This window comes from Canis lupus, chromosome 8 (genome assembly GCF_048164855.1).
Source record: "Canis lupus baileyi chromosome 8, mCanLup2.hap1, whole genome shotgun sequence".
Lineage (NCBI taxonomy): Eukaryota > Metazoa > Chordata > Mammalia > Carnivora > Canidae > Canis > Canis lupus.
In genome coordinates this window covers 48,919,161-48,945,659 of record NC_132845.1, presented here as the reverse complement: position 1 = coordinate 48,945,659, position 26,499 = coordinate 48,919,161, and the positions used below count along the sequence as shown (strand labels likewise).

Sequence of the window (26,499 nt, the reverse complement as noted above, 5' to 3'; positions counted from 1 at the left end):
TTTCCTTTGGGTTTACTTTGCCCTTCTTCTTTCCACTTCCTGAGGTAGAACCATATGTGATTGATTTTTAAAAATTTTTCTAGGGGTGCCTGGGTGGCTCAGTTGGCTAAGTATCCTACTCTTGATCTCGTCTCAGGTCTTGATCTTATGGTCGTGAGTTCAAGTCCCTCATTGAGCTCCATGGGGACATGGATCCTACTTAAAAAAAAATTCATCTAAAATTTTGTATGCCTGGCCTTCTAGAGATTGCCCCTGGGTCATTATGGCTTAGTGGTTGGCCACTGATTGGTTAGGTGTGTGTTTGAACACTATGATCCAGTGAGGCTTCCACCCTTTGACAGCTGGGTTGGGGAAGACTTTCAGCATTCAAGCAGTTTTCAAGTCTTCCCCACTTCTTACTTTCAGCTGTACCTTCTTTTCTCCTGTGTGGGTGTACCAACCCTCACAGCCAGCTCATGCTGTGGATGTAGCCAAGACTCTTTCCTACTCATAGATTTTGACCTTTTCTTTTTTTGTTTCTAATATAAACATTTAAAGTCACAAATTATTCTCTAAGTGCTGCTTTAGGTATATCCCACAAATTGCACGTTATCATTCCGTTATCCTTAAGTTAGATGCCTTTCTAATTTCTCTTTTTGACCCTGGATTATTTAGAAGTATGTTGCTTCATTTCCAAGTGATTCCCCATGATCCCTTGTTACTAATTTCTGATTTAATTCTGTTGTGATTAGAGATTTCACCATGATTTCAGTCTTCTGAAGTTTACTGAAATTTGTATTAAGGCCTGTCTTGCTGAACAGACTACGTGTACTTGAAAAGAATGTGAGTTCTGCAGTATATGGTTTGGTGTATAAATATTACTGTTGCTCAGATGTTCAGTGTCTTTACTGATGTTTTATCTAATTTACCAATTTTGAGAGAGATGTTAATAAAATCTATGATTATGGAATTGTCTTTTTCCCCCCTTAATTTTGTCAGTTTTAAGGCTGTGTTATTAGATGCATACACACTTGTGACTACTTTTTTCCCCAATAAATTGATTCTTCATTTTGAAACATCCCTCTTTATCTTTTGTATCATTACTGTTTTTAGGCCTACCTTATTTGATATTAATATAATCAGTCTATCCTTGTATGTGTGTTTTTTCAAAGATTTTATTTATTTATTTGAGAGAGGGAGAGAGCATGCAGGAATGGTGTGGGTAGGAGGGAGTAAAGGGAGAGAGGGAGAGGGAGAAGCAGACTTCCGCTGAGCAGGGAACTGGATGTAAGGCTTGATCTCAGGACTCTGAGATCATAACCTGAGCCGAAGGTAGAAACTGAGCCACTGAGGTGCCCTTATCCTTCTTGTGTTTTTTATGTTTGCCTAGTATATCGATATTTTTCCTTCCATAGACTCAACTTATCTGTCATATATAAATGTAATTACTTATATGCTTTTGTCATTTTAAAACTTGTTCTTTAAAGAAGTCCATATTACTTTCTCTCGTCTTTTTAATCTCATCTCTTCGCATTCTTTTTTAGTGGTTGCTTTAGAAATTTTAACATCTATCCATAACTTTTCACAGTCTACTTAGAGTTCATATTATACCAGTTCACATATAATGTAGAAACCTTAACATGCGTAGATGTCCACTTGGTTTTCATGCTGTAGTTGGCGTATATATAATATGTGCATACGTTATAAATCCTATAAAGTGTTATAATTTTGCTTTAAAGAGTCATATGTATTTTAAGAAATTAAAAGGCGAAATTCTTTTCTCTTTACCCTGATATTTACCATTTCAGGTGTCTTCCTTCATTCCTGAAGATCCAAGTTTCTTTTGAGTATCATCTCACTTCAGCCTAAAGAACTTCCATCGGTATTTCTTGCAATGCTGCTCATTGTCTTAGGTTTTGTTTTGTTTTTTTTTTTTTTTTTTTTTTTTTAAATTTTTTTTTTTTTAATTTTATTTATGATAGTCACAGAGAGAGAGAGAGAGAGAGAGAGAGAGAGAGGCAGAGACACAGGCAGAGGGAGAAGCAGGCTCCATGCACCGGGAGCCTGACGTGGGATTCGATCCCGGGTCTCCAGGATCGCGCCCTGGGCCAAAGGCAGGCGCCAAACCGCTGCGCCACCCAGGGATCCCTGTTTTGTTTTTTTTAAACTACAACAGTCTTTATTTTGCCTTCATTCATGTAGGATATTTTAACTGGCTCTATAGAATTCTGGATTTCTCTCAGCATTTTAAAGATGTTGATCCACTGTCTTCTGGTCTCCATGGTTTCTGATGAGAAGTCTACAATAATTTGTGTCATTGTTGCCATATAGAAATGTAGATATTCAAGATTTTCTTTGTCATTGAATCATTGGATTTCAGCAGTTTGACTGTGATGTACTTAGGCATGGCTTTCTTTATAATTATCCTCTTGGGGTTGACTAACTGTCTTGAATCTGTAAATTTAATTTTTAAAAATTTTTAGAAGACTTTTTAAAAAAGTAATCTCTGCATCCAACATGAGGCTCGAACTCACAACCCCAAGATCAGGAGTTGCATGTTCTACTGATTGAGCTAGCCAGGTGCCCCTTGAATCTGCACATTTGTGTCTTTCACCAGATTTAGGAAGTTTTTAGACACTATTCAAGTATTTTGTTGTTGTTGTTCTGTATTCTCTTGCCTCTCCTCTCCTGGGAGGCTCCAATTACCTGTATGCAGGAGACTTTTTGATATTGTTCCAGGGTTCCTGAGGCACTGTACATTTTTTTTTTAACCTTTCTTTTTTCTTCTTCACATTGGTTAATTTCTATTTATCAATAAGCTCACTGGCTTTTCGTTCAGTCATCATTATTCTGCTCTTAAGCCCATCCAGTGAATTTTTTATTTCACGTATTGTGTTTTTCAGTTCTGTTATTTCCATTCAGTTTATTTTTATCTTTCCTATTTCTCTGTTGAGATTTCCTATCTTTATGTGGAGCCTCTGTTCCCTTTACCTCTGTGAACATAATTAGAATAGCTCCTTTAAAGTCTTTGTCTAATAATCCCAGCATCTGCATCACTGAGACGTTGGCATTAGTTGATCACTTTTCCCTTGAGCATGGGTCATGTTTTCTTGGCTCTTCCTATGTCAAATAACTTGGGATTGTTTCCTGGACACTGTGAATGTACTTTTGTGGAGATTCTGCATTCACTTATATTCCCTCAGAAGAGTCTTGATATTTTTGTAGGTTTAGCAGCATTTAACTTACTGAAACTCAGATGACAAGCTCTCACATATCGTGGTGGGGGTTGCCTCAGATCTGAGCTCATTCTGCCGTCAGCCTACCACCTGTAAGGTTAAGTGAGGGTCAGCCAGACACATGGGCTGAGTCTGTACACTAAATTTGGGCTTCCTGTTTTCTGTTTTTCTTCTGCCCTAGGATTCCCTTTGAATTCTAGTGCCATGAGTTGCCTACTGCTTCTGAGTCTTCCTACCAGGAAGACAGAGGACTTTCCTTGCAAAGTTCTAGTTGCCTCATGCCCTTGTAACTGCAATTTCCTCTTAGGGTATAGTCACACAAAAAAACCCCAGGAAATTCACTTTGTGCTGGCTGGCTTCCTCTGGTTTTTTACTCCTTTGCAAAATCTACCTGTTTTTTTCATGTTTCAGGGCCCTCAGATATTTGCTTTTTGCATTTTTAACCCCCAGAGCTCATAGTTGTTTTCAGCAGAAAAGCTGATTTGTTAGGAGCTTATTCCTTCCAATTCTGGAAGCAGAACATCTTTACCTGTGCTTTTAAATTGTTGCTCTTACATTGATGCAACACTTCTGCCATATTATAGAGCATGCTTAAACTACCTTTTTCTGCTTGTTAAATAACATTTTAAGAAAATATCATGTATAACACATTAAAAAAAAAAACCCTATGACTTCCCTCTTTTAGCCAATTAAAACTGACTTAAGATCAGTTCCTTTTGGGTAGGCATGCATACCAACAGACAAAATCCAGATACAAAGTATTTGATATCTTGGCTTCTGTTTGTGGTCTTTTTCATAGTTTGCTAGTGTGTTACTGTATATTTATTCTTGTCAAAGAGGAAATGTGCAAAACACTCAAGAAAGAACTAAAAAAATGAGTGTTTTTACCCTTCATATTAATTTTTCTAGTCTTCTAGTCTTAAACCTCGCATAGTATTGGTTTGCAACAATTATCTTGAATTATAACTGTAGCAATAGATAAATGCGTTCAACTGTGACATGACTTTAGAAGGGTTCTATTAAATAAGCTTGTTTTAGAGGAAGGGATTGGTAACTTACTTGTGTATGTAAATGACAAATGATTTTCATGCCATAAATAATGCATCCTAGAAACAATGTATTTGTTTTTATATACCCAAGATTTTTATGGTAGTGGCTTATTGATAAAGGAAAATCATTATTATGAGATGTGTAAATGTCTGTGTTTTGTGTACATATCTTCTGTTGAAAACTTATTAAAGCAGCTGACTTTTTTTTTTAATTCCTCTAAGTCACTTAATCCACAAAAAGCACTGTGGAAGTTTTTAATAATATTTATTAAGAGCCTTCTTGTTTTCCTAATTCCCCCATGTGTTTAATCTTGAGAATTAGCAGTCTTACACATCTTTACTATGGAATCTGTATCAGGCAGATTTATTTGAAAGTAACAATAACTTGGACTTTCCCTAATTAGTATTCTTCAGGGCATTAGCTAGTATGAGAATTGGACAGAAAGCTTCCTGACTGCCACATAAGGCTTCCCAAGTTCTTAATATAATTACCAGCATTAAAGTAGTAACAGTGACAAAATGAGGTCTGTGGCAGTGAGAACATATCCAGGAGAAAATGCAGTGTTTGTGCTCTAGAGGTGGAGTTTTCGTGTTCTGTTGAATTGTTTCTGGTCCAAAGCAATGGATTTGATTTTTCTATTCTAGAGGCCATGTTGTCTGGATCTAAGAATGTTGCTTCATGTTGCACTGTCAGAATATTCAGTAGATCTGTCATATTTAATTGTAATATTATTGATAACAAACTGCTCTTGTTGTGCTCTCCTGCCCTCAGTTTTAGAAGTAAATAAAATTCATTGTTGAAAATGTGAAAAATATTTGAAAATATAAAGAAGAAAACAATTCAGTCATGGCCTCACAACCTAGACATAATACTAGTAATATTTTGATTTGTATTTCTTTTTTGTTTTATTTTGTATAGATAAGTGTTTTCATAACTTTTTAATATTAGTTGGGATCTGACTACAGGTGTATTTTTGGATCGGCTTTTTAAGTTAATAGTAGGTCATGCGCATTTCTCATGCTGTCACACAGTTTTCTAGGAGAGTTTTCTTTTAATGGATGCATTACATTTCACATAACTTATTTAATTATATTCCTTTGGGATGGTAAGTATTGACTGTTTTAAATTCTTCATTTTGGGGGGCAGCCCCGGTGGCTCAGTGGTTTGGTGCCGCCTTCGGCCCAGGGTATGATCCTGGAGACCCGGGATCGAGTCCCGCGTCGGGCTCCCTGCATGGGGCCTGCTTCTCCCTCTGCCTGTGTCTGTGCCTTTCTCTCTCTCTGTGTCTCTCATGAATAAATGAATAGAATATTTAAAAAAAAGGAACTTAAGAAAATAAAACTTTATTTTAAAAAATTTTTAGTATTTTTATTAGTTTTTTAAAGATCTTATTTATTGGGGCACCTGGATGGCTCAATCGGTTAAGTGTCTGCCTTCAGCTCAGGTCATGATCCCAGGGGCCTGGTATTGAGCCTTGTATCAGGCTCCCTACTCAGCGGGGAATCTGCTTCTCCCTCTCCCACTGGCCCTCAACCCCCAATTCCTCTCCCCCTACTTATGCTCTCTCTTGCTCGCTATCTCTCTCTCTCTCAAATAAGTAAAATCTTAAAAAAAAAAAAGAAAAGAAAAAGATTTTATTTGTTTGACAGAGCAAGAGAGCACAGCAGCAGGGAGGGGTAGAGGGAGAGGGAGAAATGCCCTCCACCGAGCAGGGAGTCCAACACAGGGCTAGATCCCAGGAACCTGGGATCATGACCCAAGCCAAAGGCAGACACCCTAAATTAATTCTTTAAAGAGTGTGTTTATACCTTAGTCTTTGTACCTGAAGCAGAATCATTTTTTTAAATTTTTAAAATAAAATTCTGAAGATTGTGAAATCATTAAATTCAAATGATCTTGAAAAAAATCTAAAAACAACTCATGTTTTTCTTATTAAACAGTGATGATTTATTTTTGTTAATAGAAAAATTTTAAACCCGCAGAAAACTAAAAAAATCACCCAGTGTCCCCTCTTTATTAACAAAGATAATTGCAGTAATATTTGAGATTTACCTTTCCATTGTGCATGTGTTAAATGTATATTTCATATAAGTTAATGTATACTTTACATACTATTTTAGTTCTTTTAACAGTTTTCTTTGTTGGACGTTTAATTTAAGCAATTTTAGGACCCTCCACTCCTGTTCCAAAATAAGCTTTTATTTATTCTTCTGATTGAGCCTTAGAATCTTTTGGTTAGGGTCACTCAAAAAGCCCCCTGGGATTTTTCACTGACATTTTAACAAATTAATGATATTGACATCTTTATTTGGACATACTGCTTCTGTATGACCAGGAATATAACGCGTCTCTGTATACATTCAGAGAATCTTGCATATCTTTGAATGCAGTGGTACGTTTGTTGATATTTTTATCATGCATACTATTTAAGGTTATGCAGAATACTTTGGAAAGCAAGGACCATCATGCCTGATTTAGTACCACAGTCATAGCTCCCTCTTGGTAAGTTTTTGGAATGTGGGTGGCAGTAGGAGATTAAAGCTGTGAGATCAATCTGCCTGATTGCTTTCAGGCCCCTAACAGACTAACTTTGAGGACTCAGTGTAAACATAGTTCTCTGATTTTTATTCCTGAGGCTTCCCGTGCCATTTGGTGTTGTTTTTGTCACCGGAAAGAGGGAGCTGGTGTAGGTTAACTGTGTCTATCTTCACACGTTTGCATTGCTTTCTCATCCACGATTTACAACCTATTTTAAAAAACAAAATAAATATGGTTTTACCAAATTTGAAATAGTATAAGTGAAATGATTTGGGGGTACCTCAATGGCTATTTAAAAATACTATTTGGTTACTAAAAATGTGACCAGTGAATCTCTTCGGATGGTAGGATTACAGGTAGATTTACTTTATTGTGGGTTTTTTTTTTTTTTTCATTTTCTGACTTTTTTAGAGTAGACAAGTATTAACTAGGTGTTAAAATATTTAAATTTAATACGAAAACATTATTGCCTTTTTATAAGTGCAGGAGCATAGCAAAGGGAAATGTCTTACTTTTGAAACTCTTCAATGGTTGGCAGAGTTGTTCCTTCATATGGCTGACTGTAGTTATTTTCTATTTTTTTTCTAATCATGAAATTTATAGAATTAGTTTTTCTGGATTTTCCTCCTTCACCTTCTTGGTTTAAATCCTCTGTTCTGAAAGGGTGAGTATGAAACAGTTTTGATACATGCTTCTATTGATAATATTTCCACCACTGGGGTGGACACCTGGGTGGCTCAGTAGTGGAGCATCTGCCTTAGGCTCAGATCATGATCCCGAGGTCCTGCAATCAAGTCCCTCATTGGGCTCCCCATAGTGAGCTTGCTTCTCCCTCTGCCTATGTTTCTGCCTCTCTGTCTTTCATGACTAAATAAATAAAATCTTAAAAAAAATAATTTCCTCCACTGGGTATTTTTACAACCTGTCTTTTCTCTTTTGTCTTAGAGAGAAGCCCAGATACTACTTTTTAGTAGCAGGATAAATGTCACGTCATTATGTTTAGCAAATATGCCAGAAAATGCTAGACCACTGGAGTGTTGGGTAACTTAAAGTTGAGGTGGTGGTGACCCTAGCACTTCAGACCATGGTTTTGCCTTACCTTCTATACTCCACCTCAATATATCTAAGCATTACTTAGCTTTTTTAATGTTGTAGGATTATAAAAAGCAAACATTGCTTAAAATAAAACAAATCTCACTGTGTAACTAGAAGGAATGCCCTTTGTCCTTTCTGCATGTTAATTGGAGAAATGTGGGGAACTGATTTGTTTTCCAATTGCATCAAAGGCCAGGGAGCAAACTGCTATAGTCTTGGGAAAAGGAACATAGAAAAGATAACACATTAAAATAATATTTCGAAACTGAGATTTTTTTCCTCCACACAAATCTTTATTGTTATTATAAGAGAAGGGAAATAAATCATAATAGCATATTACATAGCAAAAAGAAATACAAGCTACATATAAGACATCTACTGATTTTAGTAATTGTCAATTCCTGAAATAAGTTTGCATCACTTTGAAGCATGAGCAGGGTCACATTTAGGTGTGTGTGTTTGTAATTGTGTTTCAGATGGTGTGTAAGCCTTATTGACTTACCACTGTATATTGCTAGGTACCCTTATGTGTCTGTTATGTTCAGTGTTATTTATAGTAACAGAGAAGAGAATAATTATGAAGGGATTTTGCAAGGTTTTTAACAAGATGGTTTTCTTTTGAAATCTGCACTGTTAATCTTTGCATAAATATTTGTCTACTGCTGAAGAACAGAAGGACTAAATTGAGATGGGGAATGGAGATGAAGTAATAGTCTCTGCATTCAAGGAATTCATGGTTTAATGATGCAGACAGGTATCTAGATGGCGGGTGCATCAGCGCATGCTCAGTGCTACGTTAAGGGAGGGAGAACCCACCCAGACTATCGTGAAGATGCAGAGAAGGGTCAGCAGGGAAGGCTTCCTGGAGCAGGTGATGCCTGTGCTGATCCCAGCAGGTAGCCTGTGGAAGAAGGCTGAGAAAGCTTTAGTGAAGAGCAGGACCAGCATATCCTTTGGTAGGACTGGAGCGGAGGTCCAAGTGGTGGAATGGCTTGGGGGGGTGGAGGAGGGGGTATGGAGAGGGGGCTGATAGAGGATAGAAACACAGGATTTGTATGTTAAAAATAGGAATTTGAATTTTATCCTTTTTATAAATCTTGCTGTAATGTTGGTTTGGGCTTTTTTTTTTTAATTTTTAAAAATAAAATATTACATCTAAGTAGTTTTCTTTTAGAAGTTTAAGGCCTTTTGAAAGAATTTCCAGGTGTTGAGTGGCAAGTTTGTCAACTAGACAGGGAGCTGCCTTTGGAAAGCTGGACTGTTGTCAGAGGCGTCCCTCCCACCCCTGCCCTGCCCCATGGCACTCTTCCAAATGCGTATGGTGGCATTATAGCACTGAGTCAAAAATAGATGGACATATTCAAGCAAGTTCTATTTATTTTTAAAAGTCTAGAAGGTTGGTTTTGCATTTACTCTAGTTCATAGCCTTTTCTAAGAGACTGAGGCCAAATTGAATTTATCTGGGAACCTGCCACATCTATAAATGCTACACAGAGTAATAAATGGGCCATTGGCTTCCAAGAATTGGTGACAGTGCACTTCAGTTCCTAATTTAGAGTTCATGAAAATTATCCCTTGACAAACAAGATTATAAAAAAAGAAATTCTGCTTGGATGGATCCATCTTTTGATAAACAGTTAAACGTTGTTTACACAAACATTACTGGAGTGAGTCAAGGTAGGGAGTAAATGACCAGATGATGGAATGCAGATGGCAGGTGACTGAGCCAAATCTTGTCCCACTTGCTTTGCCTCACTCAGCAGACTACGCTAGGCTTCTTCAAGTGGGGAATAGCTGTGGTGTCTGGGAAGGTGCTAGTACAGGCTGGGGGAGGCTTTGCGGAGAGGCCTGAGTGTGGTCCTTGAGAAAGGGCCGACTAGGTTAGCAGAGAAGGGAGGGGTGTGCAAGTACCGAGGTAGGATGAAAGTGGATGTTGGCGACAGTGTTCGTCAGACGGTGGTTCACACTCCCTCATTGGGTTGTGAAATCATTTTAGTGAGTGTGATCAGCATTTTTATAAAAGGAAGGAGTTAGCAACTTTCAGAGTGAGTCCCATATACTAAAGGTAAGTTTGCTTTTTTTGATGTAACCCTTTTCAGGTATAAATCTGTACATGTGGATATACATCTGTTTACACTGCTTTGTAATAAAAATGTATTGTTGCAGGCTGTGGTCACAAAGGTTTGAGCTAACATGCTTTAGGAAACTTCCATGTAGGCTGAGCACTATAACAGGTGCTTAGTAGTAGGGGAGGAAGTGAGGGTAACTCTGACAAAGATCTTGATCTTCAGGTGTTTCCTGTCTCTAGAGCAATCTGGGGCCAGGGATTCATGTGGACAGACCCTGGGGGGGAATGCTCATTACTTTACATCTCCGCTGGCCAGAAAGAGATTTCCATGCTTCTCACCAAGAAAGAGATAGTACACTTAAAAATCTCGCTCTGCTCTCCATCCCCTTTGCTTGGGCCTCCTCATGGAGGGAGGACAAATGTCATATCTGATGAGTAAAAGGAAGAAGCTGACACCCAAAGGCTTTTTTTGACCAGGGGGTAGGGCCATAGCCTTGACGAAGTCAGGCCTGGAAATCAGGTTTCTATTTCCTAGTCTCTTCTGGCAGCAGAGACTAGGAAATAGTTGAGAGTTTAGAGGCTCTGTGTAGCTGTCCAGTCTCTCCACTGATGGGGTCTCCTGATGGACTCTTCAGGCGGTGGCAGCAGCTATAGTAGGATGCTCCATTTACCTCAGGCCCAAGATCCACCACCAACACCATCTACTAGGGAGTATTATATACTCTGGGGGAACATACAGGTGATGCCGAGTCATCATTAGCTCTTCCATCTTTCCCTCAACTTGTTAGGACCCATAAGAGAGGATGATGCTCCCCAACTGTCATTCCCTACCCATGGGAGTTGTGGTTGGAAAGGGTCAGACTCAGAGCGCCTTGGTTATTGCTGCCTCCGTCAGATTTCCACGTGGTGCCAGAGCAGTGGAAGGACTCTTCTGCATGCCTCGTCAGGTGTGGGTGTGATTCTGGTGGCACCATAAGGAGTTTCTTTCACAGGGCATGGGCAAGTTCTGCAGGATGGGAGAGCTGAGAGGCTGGGTGTGGCTGTAACATTTCTGAAAGTGGAATGACAACCAGGAGTGAGGGACCTCTGGTTAGAATTTTTTATGTTCTGTGATCGGTCTCTTAGGGTGTTTACTTACCACTGACATTGTTCAGATTTTGTGAAAACCCAATTTTCTAGTCTGTCACCCTTCTGGGTTAATTACCAAACAGTTAAAGTGCTTTTTAACTCTAGACAGGACTTTTCGTGTCTTAATTCTGGCTCGCCAACCAGAAGATGGTGCTGTGGTGCTGGCAGCCAATCCACCTTTCTCTCTTCAAGTTAAACTTGTCATCTAAATGCTTATTCACGCTAAGTAACGTGGGCAGATTTGGTGTGCGGCATTCACAGTGCACCCCACATGCAGTGTGTCACCAGAATGGCATCATGGAACATTCGTGGGATCAACCCGACACGGGGGTGGGGGGTGCGGGGGTGGGAGAGGTGGGCCTTGATTAAGGGTGCTTGCTCAGGGCCACCTTTGCACTCGGGGTAGAGTAACAGTGTTGGAGTCAGGATGAAAACATCTTGTCGGTGCTGTGCTACTTGGTTCCTAAAGTGACCCCTGTACTCACAAAGGATAAGAAGAGACAGGAGAAAGGGCCATGCCACTCCAGGTGGGTAGGCAGCAGGTTTGATACAATGAGGGAACTTCCTTACGAGGCTTGTCTAGGGCTCCGCAAGATGAGTAGATCTGTGCACCTGCTGGCCAGAACATTCAGAGTTTGTATAGAGGCCTTCATGGGGTTCCATTGTGTGTACTGCCCAGCTGGTCTCCACACCACCTTTCTCTCTCAAGGCTGTGTCCTTGGAACAGCTCCCACTGTGGGAATGGTAGGCAGGGAAGGACTGGGAAGGATTTGAGGATCCTCTGATTGCCTGGAGCCAGCTCATGGGTCAGCTGGCGGTCACGTCCTCACCATTATCTCCCCCAATGTGTGTTTGATCTGTGTGCAGTCTTCCATGATTTGGTTTGAAGATTTATGAAGAGAGACGAGAGTAGTTTCCAGAGACAGAAAACATTTTTTCTCCTGTTCTCTTCCTGGAAAAGATCTGAGTACCTAGAGGAAAGCTCATGAATTAAGTTTATAAGAAATACTCTGCGCAATTCAGTGCTTAATTGAAAACTCAACCAGTTGGAATACCCGAGCCATCTCTCAATTTATTTTAGCCATTTGGAAGAAACCCAGATGGTATGACAGACTGGAGTAAAGCTGTGTGATCTTGGGTGCCTGACTTAACCTCTCTGAGCCTTCAGCTATTAGATGATGGTGGGAAAACATGCTGTTCAGGGCTGGGAAAAAATTGATGGAGGTAGTAAAGGTAACATTCTCGGCACAGTACCTGGCATGAGCTGCTTGGCCAGTGTTCACTTCTTTTCCTACGTCACCCCTTTCAGAAAATCAGACATTAAAATAATATTGCTAACTTGATTTTATAAAAAGTATGCATTGCAGCATTGTGGAGACTGGATGCAGAAGCTCTTTGGTGTTTGTTTGCTCAGCTCACAGAATGACATAGCCCTCAGGTGAGGCCATGCTTACGGCTACAAGTGACTTCCAGTTGGAATCTTCTCCTACCTTTACCTTTTGAACAAAAGACCAAAACTGTTGCCACAGTGATTTTCAGTTGTCTGTCCTTTTCTTGCCCCTGGCTCCTGACAGCTGGGCTACCATTCTAACTCACCTCTTACCCTTACAGTGAGGGCTCAGAGCCTTCTTGGTGGGTGCACTTCACTAGGTACCGGAGCAGCTTTCTGTTATGGGGGCTAGCTCTTGAGAAGGTTCATCAGTAATGGGAAGATTCTGGACTCTGTGGACACAGAGAAGTCTGTAAGATGGCTGTAAAGTAGGTCTATGGATTTATTCTCAGACTCGGTTTGGGAAGCTGGTTGGGAATGGTCTTAAGAGTACAGTCCGTCCTCATCCTGCACAGATTCTGTGTTTGTGCATTCACCTACTCGTTAACATTTTTCTGTAACCTCAAAATCAGCACTCACGGAGCTTCTGTGGTCATTCTCCGCTATGCGCAGAGAGCTGAACATCTGAGTCTTCCCGACGCACAAATTCCCCAGTCGAGGTGGAAGAAGGGGACGCTCTGCCTTCACGTTGTAGCTCCCAGGCTGTAAACAAGTGCCCTTTCATAGTCCATGTAGTGCCACATTTTCCATAGTTTTGTGCTTTTTTTTGTTGCTGTTTGAAATGCATCCGCCGCTGGCATAGCGCCCAAATGCTGTCTAGCACTCCTGAGCAACAAGAAGACTGTGATGTGCCTTACGGAGAATATGTGGGTGTCAGATACGCTTTGTCCGGGCAGGAGTTACAGTGCTGTTGTTGGCGAGTTCAAATTAATGGATCAACGTCTATTAAGTAAGGTATCTTGAAACAGAAGCACACATAAAGCAAGAGCACGTGCTGACTGGTTTACGAAAATGGGGCTCAAGCCTCTCACGATGGTTTTCCACAGGAGCAGTGGCTCAGAGACTCTGCTGTTTGTTCCTTTCTGCCTGCCTTTCTCCTCCAGGGGGTTTGGCCTGGAGCCCTTAGGGAGAAGGATTTCTGGGCTGCCTACTTTTTATTTGTTTTTCAAGGACAGCTACCTGTTGCAGAGCTTCAGGAGAACATTCTGGCTCTTGGCTGACAGGAGCCCTGGGCTGTCGCAGTGATGCAGCCTAGCAGGTGGCTCGCATACTAGCTGGCAGTGACCATAGACAAGCAGATGATGGAGACATAGGGTCTTTCTTTGGTGAGATGAGAATATTGATCTGTCTCCTCAGTTTATTATGACTTTGGTCATTTTTTCAAAAAAAATCTTTTCTTTTTTTAAGATTTTATTTATTTATTCATGAGAGACACAGACAGAGAGAGGCAGAAACACAGGCAGAGGGAGAAGCAGGCTCCATTCAGGGAGCCCAATGTGGACTCGATCCCGAGACTTTGGGATCACGTCCTGAGTCAAAGGCAGATGCTCAACCACTGAACCACCCAGACGTCCCTAAAAAAAAAAATCATACTTATCTAGCTAAAGGATCAAGATTAGTTAAATTTGGTTGTGTATTGAACATCTGTGCTTTCAATTCTGTACTTTGAATTTGACTTTAATCAAAGATGGTGTTGTTCTTTCTTTTTCTTGATACTGTCTTTCTTCATATCAATCCTCTCATTATGGATTTCTACCTTAGCTTTTGTATTGCATGGTGAGGCTTGGGAAAACCAGGGGTGTGTGGTTTACCTGGCCAGCATCTTCATTTCAGCCTCATTTTAACTGGCACCTTGGCCCCCTTGAGAAAGGAAAGGGCTGAGATGTGAGAAGAGTAAAAGCAGTGGAGGATTCTCCTTGTTCTTTTGGCAGGTAGTTGGGAAAAGAACATGTAGCAAATTTGGTTGAAATCAAAGTGAGCCCCTAGTGCCCCATTCTCAACCTGTATACATGGAAGCAGCAAGTATCCTGGGTGCAGCAAGTGAGACTGTCCTGTGCCCCAGTGATCATGCAGCCGGCACTCCACTTCCTTCACTCATGGACCTGCAAGCCTATTCCACAGACACAGCCACACCGACTTTCATTTAGATGGGGTGTCTGAGAAGGACTGGGTGACCTGCCTTGCTGTCTCGGAGGGGGTGCCCCTTTTGTGACTGTGGCATTGATGGGACTGTTATCAGTATTAACTACTGACACTGACAGGCCTCGGCCAACTTCACACCAGGCTTCCTGCGTTTTCCAGACACATCCTTATCTTTTGGGGGTGGTGGTGGTGGTGCAGGGGCGTCATCTGTTTCATTTCTTGGCAGAGAACAGCCTTGATCCATTGGTGCATTTCCTTCCTCATCTGCAGTAAGAGTGGCATAGGAACTTAATCTGGATGTTTTCTTCAGAGGTCTTCAAACTGTAATTCCGTGAGGAAGCTATCTGTAAATATCCTGGATAACTTTAGACAAGTAGAAACAGGGAAATACTTCAAGATCCCCATGGATTGGTTTTTTAAAAACTTATGAGTATCAGTATTTGTCCTGGAAAATATTCTAGACTTTTAAAATCTGTGATTGTTTGAATTCTCCTTTTTGTCCTTTGTCATGAAATTGAATCTTTCTTCCTTGCCATTACGTATACCATGTTGGGCTATATTTAAAGGAAGGATGCCTGGGTGGCTCAGCAGTTACGTATCTGCCTTTGGCTCAGGGTGTGATCCTAGAGTCCTGGGACTGAGTCCACATCGGGCTCCCAGCATGGAGCCTGCTTCTTTTCCCTCTCCCTGTGTCTCTGCCTCTCTCTCTGTGTCTCTCACTCTCATGAATAAATAAATAAAATGTTTTTTAAAAAATGAATGATATATATATATAGAGAGAGAGATAGAGAGAGAGATATGTATGTATATATACACACACACACATATATCTCCACGGTATCTGCTAATAGATTTAATGGATCTGAACGAGGAGAGATACAGATCGGAACCACAGGCCAGGATCTGAATGGCGCTGAAGGCTATATTTTGCTAATGTTCACTGCTTGGAGAAATTTTTACAACCAGTTGATAATCAGTTTTAATATTGCTTCAGAGACATTTTAAGGGAATAATGTTTGGGAAATTGCATGTAAGTGGAGATAAAATGTTTTTGGTAAAGTATTTTAAGTAAATTTAAAGACTTTCCTCTAGATTTTCATTAGATTTCTAATTTGAATAAAGGGAACTTTTCCCCTGCCATGCTTGCTAGCGTTTTGAAAAGTGATTATGTTAGAGCTTGATCTTTGGCTTCTTATCTTGATAAATCGAATCCTCTTAATGCCGCAATTTAGCAGCAGCAGTGAACAGCTGCCCCTAGGAGTAAAGATCTTTTTTCATAATTCATGTTTGGACAGGAAGGTGTACCTGGTAATGAATCTTGATTATCTAAACTGCCAGTGATGGACCTAGGGTATGATAATATACTGGTTTGCCTTCAGGCCTCAGCTCTTCTTTGAGGCTTACTGATAAGGAAAAACAAAACAAAACAAAGAATTCTTATAACTAGGTAGTTGCCTTGGGGAAACAACAGCTCCTGAAATGTTTTATGTATCCTAGGCTGAGAAAAAAGGGAATTTAAATAAAATTCACAGGTTAGAACCAGCTATTTATATTGTCTCTGGGCTCCCCTGAATGATTTAGTCTTTTGTCTTCTTAATCCCACATTGTTCCCAGGAGACACTGGGGCCAGGCAGGTTTTATTTTCCTCCTGTGGTTAACTGCTCTGTCTTTGCTACTGTGTCATAATCACTCCTTGTTCTCTGTGAGTGTACAGCCTTTCCTGTAGCGGTCACCTCTCTACATATGTACAATATTCATCTTAGGTTAGCTGGAAGATAGACTTCTCTGTGCTCCAAGAAATGGGGCAGAAAGTGAAGATGATTCTCATTTTGTGCCCCAGTCCTCACCACGGAGTTCTTGGCTCTGTTCACATCATATTAGAGAGTGTGGTTAAGATATTAGCTGAGTCTTGCTTTATGACCTGGTTCGTCTTTATAAAAATTCCAAGTGTGTTTTTGGAAAGAAAGTGTAATTTCTAATTCGGAAGTAAAGAGTGCCATTTGTCCAGGAAAGCCAGCTTTTTAAATATGTAGTTCTAATCTTTTGTTTATTTACTAATTATTTTTGTTTGCTTGATCTATAAATTTATAATTGGGACTTTTTTTTTAAACTCCTACGGTGGTTTCAACATTGTTGATTTTTCCTTGTAATTCTGTTGGGTTTTGCTTTGGATACTTGAATGCTGTTGTTCTAATTAGTGATTTGTTTTTTCTGCCTAGAACTCAATTTTGTCTGAAATAACTTGTTTCTACCAAATTTTTGCTCTTTTGGCTAGTACTTACCACAGATACCTTTTTCCATCCTTTTATTACTTTCAACCTTTCTGAAGTTGCTCTAGATGTATCTTTTGTGAATGACAGATGAAATTTGCTTCTCTGAAGTCTGAGAATGTTTGTCTTTTAAATGATGAATTTGGTCAATTTCTTAACACCCACTTGTGGAGCAGGCTTGGTGCAGTTTCTCTTAAGGACTCTTCTCTTCCCAGCCCTAGCCTTAGGGATAGACTTGGTTGCCACTTCTTTGGGCCAGTTGGTGGGTTCATTGTCCTTTGAGTAAGGGCCCAGGTGGGGAGAGGTAAGTAGGGGGTTTGGGGATCAGGCTCACAGAAATCCCCCAAATGTGGAGGTGTAAGGAAACCTGAGATAAGGGAAGACACCAGACCACCCTGCCCTAAGTGTCAGAGGCGGGGTCTTTTTTATGACAGTCACTTGTGACTAACAAAGAATAACCAGACCCTAGAAAGAAGTAACCCATTAAAGATATTATCACCAGACCTTACTTAAACCTAGACATCACAAGAATGATAAGGCCACAAGCTTCCTGGTCAGTTCTAAATAAAAGACTGTCAGTGGAGGCCCACATGGGCAACCCTATAGGGACCCTTTTCATTCTCACTCTCATTCCTGAGAGCTTTTTTTTTCTTCTCTGTATCCTTGCTTAATAAAACTCTGTCACTTTACTCACTCTCCTTTGCGCGATTTGTTCTTTGACTCCGTGAGACAAGAACCTCATTCTCTCGCTTCACTCTTCCCTGGGAGAAGGCAACCCTTCCATGGGTCTGGCTGCCTGCCCCCCACATTACCAGACCCACGTCTGGATCTGGGTGTGCCTTCTGGATGTTGGGGCTGCTACCCAGACCTTGTGCCCCCAGCACCGCCTCTGCTGCTTCTCTTCTTCACCCCTGGCTTGATGTTCTCTGATTTTTGACACCCAAAGCATTTCCGTTTCTTTCTTTTTAGCTTAGCTCTACATTTGAAAAAATTAAAAAAGATGCTAGTTTTCTTTCTCTAATGCTCCTATGTATTTCTGGTGGGAGGAAACTGCATTGTGCATTAGCTCTATCCAACCTCCACACTGGCACCCAGGTTCTCTTTGTTTCTTCATGTTGCCTAAGTGATGTCTGTGGCTACAGACCTTCTTATAATGTTGGTGTTGGGCTTTTCTTGCCCTTACATGCTGAACTACTTTTACCTTTGACTTAACCCCTGTGTAATATTTAACAGAAATTGCGAATGGAAAACAACAGTATTTCTCTGTTAGTGTTCACAAATATTCACGAATGGTGAATCACGAATGTTCAGTTGTCCCATGTGTTCATTTACTGATGTGTGACTCTGTCCAGATTTTACCACCCGTCGGATGTTTGCCATGTTTGGAGGATCGATGGGGGTTGGGACCTGCAGGCCATTGAACTTTTTTTTTTGGCAACCCCAGTGTGCTCTCAGAGAACAGCTACAACAGCTTGAGTGTAGGGATATGTTGTCTCCATTTATTACTTGAACTCCTAATGCCACCAGTGCTAATGTTCTAAGGGAGCCAAATTCTGGTTGAGGTGTCTTGGTTGATGCTTAGGCCTCATCCGGATTATTCTGGAAAAAAAAATTAGAGGAACTCAGTCTCTTGCATATCAAGTGCTCTATTTTCCTTTTCTATGTGAAAAAGGAAGGATAATGCTTTGGTTTGCCAAAGTGTGTTGTTATAACAGCTCAAGGGAGAGCTGAAAAGCGAAAATGACATTCTGACAAATCTTTTACCTTAGTTAATGAACCTCTTCGGGGAACGAGGCTGGGAAACAGAGGGTCACATGCTGCAGCATAGTTATTGGAGAAGCCAATACGATGGAGAGTCTTTGGCCACAGAAAATTCTTATAGACTCTCTGAGGAGCCCAAGCAGGGAGGGCAGAGGCTCCTATGGTCTGATTGTTTGAGTGAACTTTTTATTGCAGAAAACTTTTAAAGATATCCAAAAAAGACAGAACAATATTATAATGAATCCTTCCTATATTCACCCCCTTCCTCTTCAACCACCACCATGGCCAATCCTGTCTCATCTCTACCGACACCCACTCTCTCCCTTTTTGTCTTACTTTGAAGTATGTTCTAGTTACCATATCATATTCAGTGGTAAAAGGAAAAAAATTCCACTGTGTATGTCTTAAAGATAGATTCTTTCTTTTTTTAAACATAGCCACAATATTATTATTACTCTTAAAAAATACATTCTTAATATCATCGAATATTCACTTACTGTTAAAATTTCCAATTATCTCACAATTATCTCAGAACAGACTTTTTCTGTTTGAGTCAAGATCTATGTAAGGGCCACACATGGTGGTTGTTGAAATGTCTATTACATCTCTTAAACTATGAGTCTTTCTCACAGACTCTTCCTCTCATTTGTTGAAAAAAAATAGGGTCATTTGTCTGCAGTTTCCTGCAGTCCTGATTTTACTGGTTGTATCCCCTTGTGTTGTTTTATGTATTCTCTTGTCCTCCTCTTTAACCTAGATCCATTATTTCATTAGTGGTTGCTACATTGCTACATAGCAATAGGTAATTCTAGAATTCCTCATCCTGTATTTGTTGGAATGCATCTATAAAGAGAAGCTCTGACTTAATCTATTCTCAGACTTGCAACTGGTATAGAAAAAGCAGAATATATATTTGATTCTTTCCTTTCATCTCTTGCTTGTTGAAAAAGTGAGTCGATTTACTAGAATTCTCAATGGTGATCAGTAAGTCAGTCATTTTGTTTTAGTATCATTATGAACTCATCGATGTATGGCCTGTAAATATCTTCAATGTGACACAGTCAATTGCAGTTTTGACCCTTACTGATGATCCAGTGATCCCAACTTGGCAAGGGAGAGCCTCTTTAGGTTGGCTGAGTCCTTTTGACTTGCCCTGTGATATGTCAAGGTGTTCCAAGGCTCATCTTGGACATTTTCTGCCCCAAACCTGGAATCAGCACTTCTCCAAGGGAGCTCTGGTTACTTTTCTGATTACTGTTTCAAGACCATAATCTGGGTGATAGAGTGCTCACAGTACTGGGTTGGTCATTGTTTCTGAGCCTTTACTAGAGCTAAGAAAATTTATTTTTTCTTTGTTGCTCGTTCTCTCTCAGATAAAAATACATCATGAATTCAAACTGATATTTCTTATTCAACATCAGAACTTTAGGTTTTTTAATTTAACCTCTTTCTGGCTTACATATGTATCTTCTTTCTCCTATACCAAGAATCCTGGTTCTCAGTGATAGCGGGAATGGTAGAGATAGAATATCACATATTCATTTGCATTTTCCCATAATACATACCCAGCAATCTCAGAATAACTAAACCAGTGAAGTCACCAACGTTATGACAGTTTAATATTTTTTTTGCATTTCTTTTTAGCTTAGACTATCTCCTTTGAGGAATGTACAATCTGAGAGCTGTTTTAAAGCCTTCTCAGTTCTGTCCTTATGTATGGATGTGCACAAGTCTTTTATAGAGACAGTCTTTCTTTCTATGGTCAGTTTTATTTGTTCTCCCTCCTTTAGTTGGTATGTTTTTAGGTTTTCTTTATTTTGTGTGTGTGTGTGTTTTAGAGCAACAGCGTTTTTGTTCTGAGGGCTACCATATTCTAATGCTCCTGTGTCATTCCTTAGCCACCTCCTTGTTTTATCATCTGTTAGTTCCCTTTGTGTGTACTATGTTTGGTAATACACTTTTAGCTGAAGCAGGTCACATGACAGTTTTGGATTCAAGGGGAGAAGCAAATGTACTCTTAATGGAAAGAGCAGGAAAGCCACATGGCAAAGGGGGTGCATGAAAAGAAGGCAGGATTTATGACCCTTTTACAATCTGCCACACTAGCACCATGTCATATTTTTATCTGGCCTCTTTTTAGTCATTGTCTATTGGTTTCCTACCATGAGCAATATTGAAATTAGCTACTAGTCTTTTGTTTCCTGCCTTTGCTCTTGCCTGCATCTAGTTAGAAGAATTACCCTCTTACTCACCATTGCGAAGTGTAAGGAAGACAGCCCTCTTTTTCTGCTCGTATGCGCTCTCTGGTTTTCACCTTTTCTCTTTTTGGTAACTGTACTGTTTCTGTATTGATGGAGTACACAGCTTCCCTACCTTAACCATCATTCAGTCTCAGTTTTACAGGTGAATATATCCAAGTAATGCTCATTCTCAGTACTTACAATGATGCTTCTTCCATCTGGTTGTCTGAAGCTTATTCTCTAGTATGGCTTTTAGGAGAGAATGCTCACAGAATTCTTGCATGTTGGTTTGTCTATAGGTTTTATACTGGAAAGCCAGGTTAGTTAGATGCGTATTTTTAGTAAAAGAGCATTGGTTCAAATATTCTTTCTTTGAGTATTTTATTTTTATTTTTTTTTCTTTGAGTATTTTAAATATGGTATTCCATTTACTTCTGGCTTGAAGTGTTTCTCTCAGTGTTACGGCAATCTGATTTTTTCTTCTCTTCTAAATGACTTATTCCCTTTGACTGGATGCCCAAGAGATTTTTTACTTTAATGTCCACTGGTTTTATTACAATATGTTTTCAGTCTAGTTGTTTGGGATCTGTTTTCCCAGGTGTGTGGTGCACTCTTTCAGTGTGCAGTAAATATGGAGGCTTTTTTTTTTTCCCTTTGGTTACTTCAACAAAGTTGTCTTGAATTATATAATTTTCAGTGTTGTTCTCTTCCATTGTTTTTGTTTTTGTTTGTGTGAACTTAAACCCACTTGGGTCTTTTTTTTTTTTTTTTTAACCTGTCTTCTATATCACTTTCTTCGCTATCATTTTTAAAATTTTTTTTCAAAGATTCTGTTTATTTATTCATGAGAGACAGAAAGAGAGAGAGAGAGAGAGAGAGAGAGAGAGGCAGAGATACAGGCAGAGGGAGAAGCAGGCTCCATGCAGGGAGCCTGATGTGGGACTCGATCTCGGGTCTCCAGGATCACGCCCTGGGCTGAAGGCGATGCTAAACCGCTGAGCCACCGGGGCTGCCCCTTCGCTATCATTTTTAATCTCTGCATTTCTTTTTGGTTTAAAATCTTTCCTCCTTTTCATCTTCTCTCTCCTAAGATGTACTACATTTACTCATTTTTGTATTCTGCTTTAGCCTTCATTTATGAAAGCATTTCTTTTATATCTTATTCTTTCCTGAGTTCTGTTCTTTTGAGTACTGTCACCTCATTTCTGGGTTTTTCCTCTTGTGATTTTTGTCCTTATATATTATTATATCGTGCTCTTAAATTCTTTCAGTTCCTTTCAAAATATTAGGTACAGTTTTCATCTCTTTTGCAGGCCTGTCTTTCTGGCATGCTTTCACTGGCTATAGGGATAATTTTTCTGCTGCTTCTTTATAATAACTTCCCATGGGATTTGAACACAATCCTCTTCTGTTACTCATTTTGACTGTACTTTCTTTTTCTTTTTACTATTAAAACCCCTGAAGAAACATTAAATTGGCAATAAAATATGTTCTTGTACACATATTTGAGCTTGGTTGTCAATCCCAGTGATCTAACGGCAATGAAGCGTACCTTAGAATTCACTACCTGAGGTGAGTTACAGCCATTGCATGTTTATATTGGGGACATGGCTTACAAAGGAAGTGAACGTCTGCAAGTACATGGGTTCAAGTTATGTATGAAATGCTTATGTCTGAACAGTGAGAGTCAGGAGCATGTATGTGTTTTAGAATCTGACCAACACAATGACGGGTTTGAAGGGAAGTGTCAATTTGGGCCTTCTATAAAGACATTTGTTCTGTGGACCACATGGTATATTATTACCAACAGAAGAGTTCTGTGATGAAGACTTTGGTTTACCTCGGCAGCCATGATAATAAACAGTTTGACTTAATCTAGCTCTTTTGTGCCATCTCATTTATACAGAACATGATTGTTGAGTGCCCACCGTATGTCTACTTATTCTAGGCACACTTCTGCTGCGGGCCTTTGCACCGGCTCCTTCCTCCACTTGGATCTTTTTCTAGATATTTGGTGATTCACTTTCACCTCACCTTCCGTAAATCTTTGCTCAAAAATTCCTCATGATGCTTTGCCTTGCCTCACTCCATTTAAAAGTAACTCTTCCATCCCTCCCCCCTTCCTTGTTATATTGTTCTCCAGAGCTCTGCGACTAGTTTATCATTTTGTCTACGCCCCTTCCCCCCATGTCTGTTTCCCCTTAATAGAATCTAAGGTCCATGAAAGATCCTTGGAGCCTAGAACTGTACCTGATACAGTAGGCATGCAGAGATGTACTGAATGAGTGCATATATGCTGGGCACTGACCTAGGTGCTAAGGATATAGTGGTGAGCAACAGTTGCCCCCACTCTCATGGAGTTTTTTGGTCTAGTGGAAGAGAGAGATTAAGTGAGTCAGAGTGTGGAAAGTGCTATATGAGAGAGCAGAGCAGGGGACACAGAGCAAGTCTAGGGCAGTCAGTATGGGTTTCGCTGAAAAATAGAATTTTGAGGTAAAAAGTGAGGGAATAGTTGCAAATGAGCTCTGTGACCATGGTGAGGGGTGTTCTAGAAAGATGGGGCACCTTTTTCAAAGGCTCAGTGGCCAGAGGGAGCAAGGCTGATATGTTCAGTTCAACAAATTGGGAGAAGGCCAGTGATGCTGGAGTGCTGGGAGGGAGTAGGAGAGGGGTGAGTAGGCAGCTTGGTAGGCCACACCACACAGTGCCTTCAGGCCAAGCTACAGGTTTTGCCCTTCGTGGACTGCCTTTATCCGTCACAGCCACATAAATTGAGTCTTCCACAAGATGTATATAAAATACAGGATTTGGGGGGATCCCTGGGTGGCGCAGCGGTTTGGCGCCTGCCTTTGGCCCAGGGCACGATCCTGGAGACCCGGGATCGAATCCCACGTCGGGCTCCTGGTGCATGGAGCCTGCTTCTCCCTCTGCCTGTGTCTCTGCCTCTCTCTCTCTCTGTGTGTGTGACTATCATAAATAAATAAAAATTTATAAAAAAAAAATACAGGATTTTGTAGGACACCCAGCATGGAATTATCATGATTAATGACAGAATCCATTCTTCACGGCCTACAAATGATTCCCTTGTAGTGATTTGAGAGACCTCAGATAAGATGAATATGTGTACAGTAAGTGGTTCATAATTGTATTGTGTGTTAGCAAGGTTACAGTGCTGTGATGTTTTTGTTTTTAATAGTACACTTTATTTGCTATAGTGTGGAAAATATTTTTTAAGTGCTCCTGGAAGAGAAGCATTTATTTTAGTCATAAGATTTAAAAAAGAAAGGAAAAAAACCCATAAAATGTACTAGGCGGCTGCTCTTGTTGCTAGTCTCATTTGGAAAACTCAAGTTTTATGGAAATGTAGGGATAAAGAAGTACCTTGGTGGCTCAATCAGTAGAGCGTCCAACTCTTGGTTTTGGCTCAGGTTGTGATTTCGGGGTCATGGGAGTCTGCTGGAGAATCTTTCCCCCCATGCCCTCCCTCCCCCTCTGCTCCTCACCCCACTTGCACGTGTTCTTTTTCTCTAAAATAAATAAAATCTTAAAAAAAATGTGTGGATAAAAAAAGTATCCAAGGCAGTAAGGCAGAGTGGACAGGCCTTTGTGGCATAGCAGAGGCTTCACTGCGACTTCTGGGGCCTGGTTCTCACCAGCTTTATGATGTCAGCCCATTATTTATCCAGACTTTCTGAGCCTGGGTTTCCTCCTGTGTAATATGAAACTGAAATCTTACTTTGCTCATCCACCTGTAGCACGTCAGGGACGCCCTATTCCCTGTAGCTGCTTTGTCCTAGGCCTCGGAGGATCGCTGAGAATGAGTGAAGTGATAACCAGTGTCCACTCAGCACAGGCCTGGCCCAACTAAATTTTAGTTCTTACCTGCAGAATGGAAGACAAAATTAATCGTCTTACTGGGTTTTGTACACAGTTAATGGCTTTTGAATTTATGTGTTCCAATAGGAAAAGAGAGAATCACTTATTTTTAGACCCTGAAGGTTTTTCAGAATTTCTTTTTAGATACATTTAACCCTTTGGGTCCATGGATCTCAGCTTGAATCTGTTAAATGTAGTAACTTCAGAGGCAGAGAAGAACCAAGAGATCCCCATCTCATTTTTGTCTTGATCTCTGTGCGTCGATTCAAGTTTATGTTACGTGTGATGTGATGTTTATCAGTTCCCCTCTCTGACTAATGTTGTCATTCATCGCTGCTTGAACATGTCCCAAGAAATTTTATTTTTTATTTTTTTAGTTAACCATCAAATAGGATGTGGCTTGGGGTTTTCTCAGCAATGGGAATTTGTGTTAATATGTCTAGACTCTCTTTGTTCCTCCCTTTTGAACAACAACATTCATTTCTGAGGAGAGTGTTAGGGGTATAGACGGTGTCCCTAAAACAGGCCAAGCTATCTCATCCTTGACCTTTACAAGATAACAGGACCTTGGACTTATCACTCTGTGTTAACCAATGGAGATAAACAAGCTCTGTGCTTTAGGGTCTGAGCTGCAGTGAATTAAAAAAATATTTTTTCTTTAATATAAGGGAAGACCATTGTATAATTTAAAGGAAATTCTTGTGTAGATTGGAGATAAAATAAGAGTAAGAACTTATGATCTGATTTTTGAATTGGGAAGTGATGCAGAAACTACCTTTATCCGCATAACCTCCTGGTTGGGTGACATTTAGAACTTTTAAAATTGATGAATATATTTTTTTCCTTTGTGGTTCATTCTTTTCTACCTTTTCTGCTTTATGTATAGGTTTATTTTCTTCTCTTGTCTTTCCTCCTTCCTGGTTTCCCATTACAGACAAGCAAGCTCAGCTAGATGATAAGCATGGTCTGCATAGCTAAGTCAAAGCACCATGTCGCAGAGGGGTGGTAGCTGCATGGTCTGCTGCCCTGCACCTCTGCAGTTGTCAGTGGAGACCCAAGGCTGAAAATGTAGTGACCTCCTGTGGTCTTTGGAAAAGCAGATTGATAGATTAAGAAACTAAGTCCAGCTGTAGGTTTGGGTTTCCTTCTTTGTCATTTTAACTAAGCAGTATTTCCTTGCCTTGATCATTTTTTTTCCTCTTCTTCAAATCATACAGATTAATCTTGTGCTTTTTTAAAGAGTGAATTTTTATAAATCCCTACATCATTTGTGGTTCTGCACAGGGACTTAATTATCCCTAAGTAGATAGTTTTCCCAGCCGTCATTTTCTTCTAGAATTTGTAAAAATGATAGAAACACACAGTACTGGTTAAATTGGCTATTGTATGTGTATTAAGAGTGACCCTGGGTGGCATTTTATAATTTTAGGAGAATATCTCTTTTCCTGCAGTTTTTGTTGAAATTTGTTTAGTGAAACTCATTATTACCTCCACGGTTTGAAAATGGCCCTGACCTTTTCTTTTCCTCACGAATGAACATATCCCCAACCCCTGCTGTTTCTTCTGTCCTCCGGGGAAGAGTCTTGGGCCGCAGAGATGTTTGTAATGTTCCGTGACAACACTGAGTAGGTTAAATTAGAAATCGTTGGATTTCTGGGAATCTTTTCTGAATAGAAGTGTTTCCACCAGTTTTTCTTGTCATTGTTTTGTTGGGCTGTTTTTGTTTGTTTGTTGGCTCTGGATGAGGACTTAGAACTTTCCAGTGAGAGAAAATTTAGAAATATGT

The 26,499-nt window shown here is 40.1% G+C and overlaps 1 protein-coding gene across 2 annotated transcripts in view; it reads left to right on the top strand.

The window, feature by feature from the left end:
- Window positions 1–26,499, top strand: part of PARN (poly(A)-specific ribonuclease) — a 155,413-nt gene that overhangs the window by 62,631 nt on the left and 66,283 nt on the right. The gene's annotated exons all lie outside the window — the stretch shown is intronic.